This window comes from Palaemon carinicauda, chromosome 8, assembly GCF_036898095.1.
Source record: "Palaemon carinicauda isolate YSFRI2023 chromosome 8, ASM3689809v2, whole genome shotgun sequence".
In the NCBI taxonomy this organism is placed as follows: Eukaryota; Metazoa; Arthropoda; class Malacostraca; order Decapoda; family Palaemonidae; genus Palaemon; species Palaemon carinicauda.
Window position 1 is genome coordinate 74,264,944 of NC_090732.1, and position 5,878 is coordinate 74,270,821.

The window sequence follows — 5,878 nt, forward strand, 5'->3', positions numbered from 1 at the left end:
ATTGCTAGTAAATAACCAGTTATCAGCTTGCTGATCATTAGATCACCTATTGGCAGCACATCTTTCTTCGATCATTGAACTCAGCTCGCTAATCTCTGTCAAGCTCATCTTCAGCTTGCTGATCTCTGACTAACCTGGTAGGACCATAATCAGCTTGCTGATCTCGAACTCACTATCAGCTCACAGACCACCGATTCATCGGTCATCGCTTATTTTCCAGCAGTTCGTGACTCGAACTTACTATTCAACCGCTTCCTGTAGTTCCTAGATCAGAAGTTATACAACATACTTCTCGTTACTGGCCGTTTGCCATCACACTAAAGTGATCGGTAAACGTTTGACAACCCTCATCAACGGCTTGCCAACAGGGAACTACTTGCGAGCACTCTCCAACTGCACAGTAACCACGATACCCAACGGTTAACCATTGAATAACATTCACCAGATTGATTTTATTCTAAGGAATAGCATCAATCCCATCAGGATGCGTGTTAAGGCTAAGCGTGGCCTTCCTTTTAAAGAAATTCTCTCTCAGAGAAGAATTCTTACACTGGGAATCGCGTCGACAATCTTCCATGCAAAAGGATCACCAAGGAGCTGTCCCTTTGGGTCGATGTCCACACCATGTTGGAGTTCGATCAAGGGCTAAGACCTCAGGTCTTCATTTGCACACTGGACCTAAAGGACACTTACTCACAGGTCCAAACCATCCATCTAAGAAGGTTGGAAGATTCAGACTAGACAAACAAGAAACACCAGTTCAAGGCAGTGTGTTTTGGTCTTTTCACTACACACATCTTGGTCTCACAGGATTAGCTTCTGTCTCCGCTCTCTCGGGAGGACTGACTGACCTTAGCAGACTCAGTGGCAACCTTGCATTAACACTGGAACTTCTGAAGTCTTTTTACCAAGATTCAATGATCAGGGTAAACCTATGGAAATCTTCCCTACTTCCCTCCCAGGAGACTGGAGTATCTGGGAATGTTTCTAAACACCAATCTCCACAAAAACCTTCTCGAAACAAGAACGACTTCCATTCCAGGAGACTCGAGTCAGAAAAAGAAGAAAGGAGGGACCATAATGCTGCACCACACGACCTCAGCCCTCTGTACAGAGCCCGAAAGTACCTTCACTTAAACCTCTTAACAGATGAAGGCCAACTTTCTGGTCCTTCAGCAATCTCATCGGTTTCTAACAGACCACTCAGTGATGTGATGGAGGACACACCACACACCACATAGAGACTCACATCGACAAGCAAGTAGGAACTGGCTTGTAGCCTCTTCCCATCTAATAGTGAAAACACTAAGGTGGGCCAAAGTCCGTTCGGTACCGCTATCAGCCCGCTTCATTCCAGACTGGAAGAACGTGCTCGCCGACAATCTGTGCACAGCATCTCAGATAAGGTATACCGAATGGACTTTGGATCGCCATGTAGCCAACAAAGTCCCGACTTTACGAGGTCCTCCAACTAGGGAGTCAGTTTGCAATGCTCCTGAAATTCAGGCTACTGTTGCTCACCAGCCCTAGACCCCAAGACTCCCTGGCAACAACGGTGGGTACAACAATGACGTTTACGTCGTGTCCCTGTTTTATCTGGAGAAGGGCACTCAACAAGGCTAGAACATCGGTCAACCTCTCAAGGACTCTCCTAGCTCTGCTATGGCATTATGCAGAAGTCTCCAAACCTTTTGCAGCTCCTGATAGAGCCTCCAAGAGAACCCTCTCCACATAACAGACAACCCACTTCGACACCTACCACAAGCTATAGCTTTGCTATGATTGTACGCCTGAAAACTACCCAATACCTCTATGCGAAAAGGTTGTCTAGATATCTGAGGAATTCTTCACCAACAGTCTACCAGGCAGTATCTTGTGTGTGGTTGGCGTCATGTGAAAGTGTCCCTCCACTCGATACCTCGATTCCAGCAATAGCGGAATCCTCGAGTAAATGCAAGAGGAAAAGACTCCCTAATCAGTTTTGACAGGTAAAGATGATCACTCAACCTTGATCCTTCACCTTCAATCTGAAAGAAAGGGACACCCTCTCATCGATAGACTTTTCCTAACTCATACGGACTTACAACTTGCCTTTCCCCAGTCGGAATTGAGACCTTCCTCTCAGAACATGGTTCAAATCTTCGATCCCTAAAGGGACCTCCTTGTGTTCCACTTCACCAGGCAACAAATTTTCTGATTTATGAATACAAAGTTCCTACACACTCGGGCAGCAACCATAGGAGTCAAGGAACTTCATGGTCTCTCTTTCGACATTGCCCATTATTGAGAAGGGCGAAAGACGATGTTTAGTTTCGTCCCTGAGTATGTCACCAGACACAGTCTCCAGAGGTGACGGATCCTACACAAGTCTCAACTAGGTAAGGAACGATCCATATCATCCATTACTGTACCCAGGGTAAGGTATGAGACTTTACCTAAAGAAAGTGGCAACAGCGTGCCCTGGTCCCTCCTATTTGTCAGCACTGGGAGAGACTAGAGGAAGATCACCGAAACATCATCTCGACATGACGACTCACAGTGTCAGGGGCATAACTATGCCCCTGGTCCTTCTTAGCAGATTACTCTGTGACGCAGGTTTTACAAGAAAGGGTGTGAATGCTCCAGGTGACTTTCACAACCTTTCTCCTGCAAGACGTGATCCACAGGAACTCGATACGATCTCTATCGGTCTGGTGATGACTGCACAACAGTTGGTTGTATACCTCAAGCTCCTTATTAGACAAGTAGCAGAAGGTTGAGGGCACTGTTACCCGGTTTTAGTCTGCGTGAGTGAAAAGATTTGACTGGCTCTTATGCTTTTCTTCATCCTACCCTCTCGTGGGGAAAGCAGCATCCTGGGTTCTCTGCATAAGCTGACTCAAACCACTGTAGGTAAACCATGCTCCCTTGTGTACCTAGTGTTAAGCTAATACTGTTGCGTCGCCATACCCTGGCGAGGTGGTATTGGGAAGTCTTGGTTACATCAGGTTTTTCTTACGTAGACTCGGAATAACTTTACCTAGACAGTCACACTTCTACACGTCTCAACACACAGCTTGCGTAGGCTGTGGACCTTGCGTAGCAAGGTTTAGCGAGGGCAGGGACTCCTTATTTTTGAGCACTAACATACCCAGATAAGGAGTCCCCGGGCAAAGCCAAAAGCTAAATTAGCAAGGACGTCCATCCTTCCTAATGGGTGAGTCACCCCTAATAAATAGCGTGGTTTGTATTCCAGTTACGGAACAAATGACAAATTCGTAGATAATTTGTATTTTTCCTAATTATACAAACCTTAGCTATTTATACAAACGTGCCCGCCATCCCTATCCCTCTTGAAGTCCTACCTCCAAGCAAAGGGACTAAATCACAGGTGTGTGAACGGGAGTGGTAGCAAGCTACCCCCCTCTACCCCCGCTAACTAGCGATGTGGGTAGTTAACCCTCCCTAAATTTTAATGGCTCGTCATTTCAGCTCCGGCGAAAGTATAACCCCTAATAAATAGCTAAGGTTTGTATAGTTAGGAAAAATACAAATTATCTACGAATTTGTCATGTTAATAATTTTGAAAAGGCTGGTTTATTGTATATGGTAAGCATGGTTTTGCCTAGGGCATTGACTGGATTTTACTCCTACTCATTTTTGTTTCAGAAATACTCTAAACCTAAGAGCCATTTTCCTCTCGATGATGACGATGATTCGTTTATGTCATCTAGTGATGAAGACGACGGTGATGAATATACACCACCATCGTATAGGAAGGGGAAAAAGGTAAACTTCTGTTTCAAGTTAATGATAGATAATTTTAACAATAAGAAAACCTTTTGAAAGCTTTAGATATAATTTGTGACACATAAATTCAGCACAAAGTATTTTTACATTCAATAAAAGCATGATACAAATTCTTTCCTATGATATATTTGATCCTACACAAATACAAACCATCATCCTTTAATCGGAGTATGTCTTCAGCAAGCTGCCCTACTACTGTGAACGTATTTTTGTCCGTGGTGTACCAATTTACATGGTCTTCGTGGGTGGGCGAATCCACGAATTTACCAATCCAACGAAAATTTTTATTCACGGTCAGATTTTGGTATTGAACTTTGACACACTCAAGTTTGTGTTGGTGACCTATATTTTCTAAACCATTGTGGATTACTAATTATTTTTATTTGTTATTGTGAATGTTTGATTTTGATGTGCACTATAATAATAATTTTTTTTTTTTTGTGTAGGTTTAGTCATTTTCAGAGATTATTTTTTAATTTTTTTTCCTATATATTGAATTTTTTCATACATTTTTATTTTTTCTGAATAAAAATAAAATGAAAAACATTGTTTTTTATTTCATATTTATTTTAGTATTTTCATCAATAAATAACAATGCGTTACATAACAAAAATAGTATTAGCTACTAATATGCATAAAGTAGGTTCTTTGGTCTTGCCAGAGCCAGTTTTCAACCACTGCATTAACGACATGTTTGAAAGTGATATGCCTACTAACTATCTCGTCTCTATTTAAAGGCTGTTAATTACCACTGAGTAACAACAAAAGATTTTGAGCAATGTTTTACCTTGGGATGCTATATTAGAAGAAATTGGGTAGTTCTGTAATTTTCTTTTTTCGGCGGCGACATTATAACCATTTGTAGTGATGAGTAATCCCTTAGTTAGCGTTAATTGTTAAAATTTTTAATAAATGAATAAAAGCAATGCATTTCAAATGAACACTTTATCATAATTGGGGTTCAACTAATAACCAAAAAGGTAAAAGTTCCAAAACGGAAATCCACGAATTTATGAATCCACGAACCAACATTTTTTTTATAAAACAACGAAAATTGGTACCCACGAACAAAAATACGTTCACAGTATATCACATCACTTTTCTTGGTCCACTAAGAGTGAAGCCATGCTGATTCCTGCTCTTTGCAATTGTATAAAAGCTAATCATGAATGGCAGAAGCAAGGGACATTTACATTGCCTTAGCTAGCAGGACAATGGCCTAGAGAGGGACCATATATACATATGATCAGCATCCAAGCCAGCTCTCCACCCAAGCTAGGACTAGGGAGGGCCAGGCAACAGCTGCTGATAGACCTATAGACTCCCTAAACACCCTATCTTTAGTTCACAAGGATGGTGAGGTTGCAGTCGCATAAGGAACTAACGAGTTTGAGTGGAACTCGAACCCCAGTCTGGTGATCACCAGACAGAGACATTATCAATAGCTCACTTTTTATGTGTTTGATTTTGTGTTTTTGAGTGTCTTAACCTAGTAATACCTCTAGATACAAAATTCGTTCCAGAGTGGCTTTCGTATCATGTATTTTTCATATACTGTCCCCCTCCCTTGATTTGGGGGGATTAGGGACCAGAACCCCTGCAAAAAGGGCAACTTTGTGAATACTGTACTTCAGATGTCATTTAAACAATCTTTTAACTGCCTATTTTGATATATAAAACTTTTGATAACATCAAGAAATATTATAAACAATTTAGAATAATTTAAGAATAGTTTTAAAAATAAGCACTAATAACAAACTACCATAACACAGTACTTACAGTACAATGCTGTACATATGAGAAATATACAGTATTGTACTTTGTTACAGTTACCCTTTCTGTAGAGAGCTTTCTTTTCTATCACACATAAACAAACCTCTTTCATATCTTTAACAGTTGTTAATTTATTGTATAGTACAGTCAAACCTCTATCTACGAAAGAATCGGCTTACGAAATTTTCACCTCACGAAAGGAGATGTGAAGAATTTTATGACTCGGATCATGAAAAATGTTTCGGACAATGAAAGGCGGTACAGAGTGGGAGCCTACCCGTATCCGAGACGGATTTTAAAATGCGCGCGCCGCCAG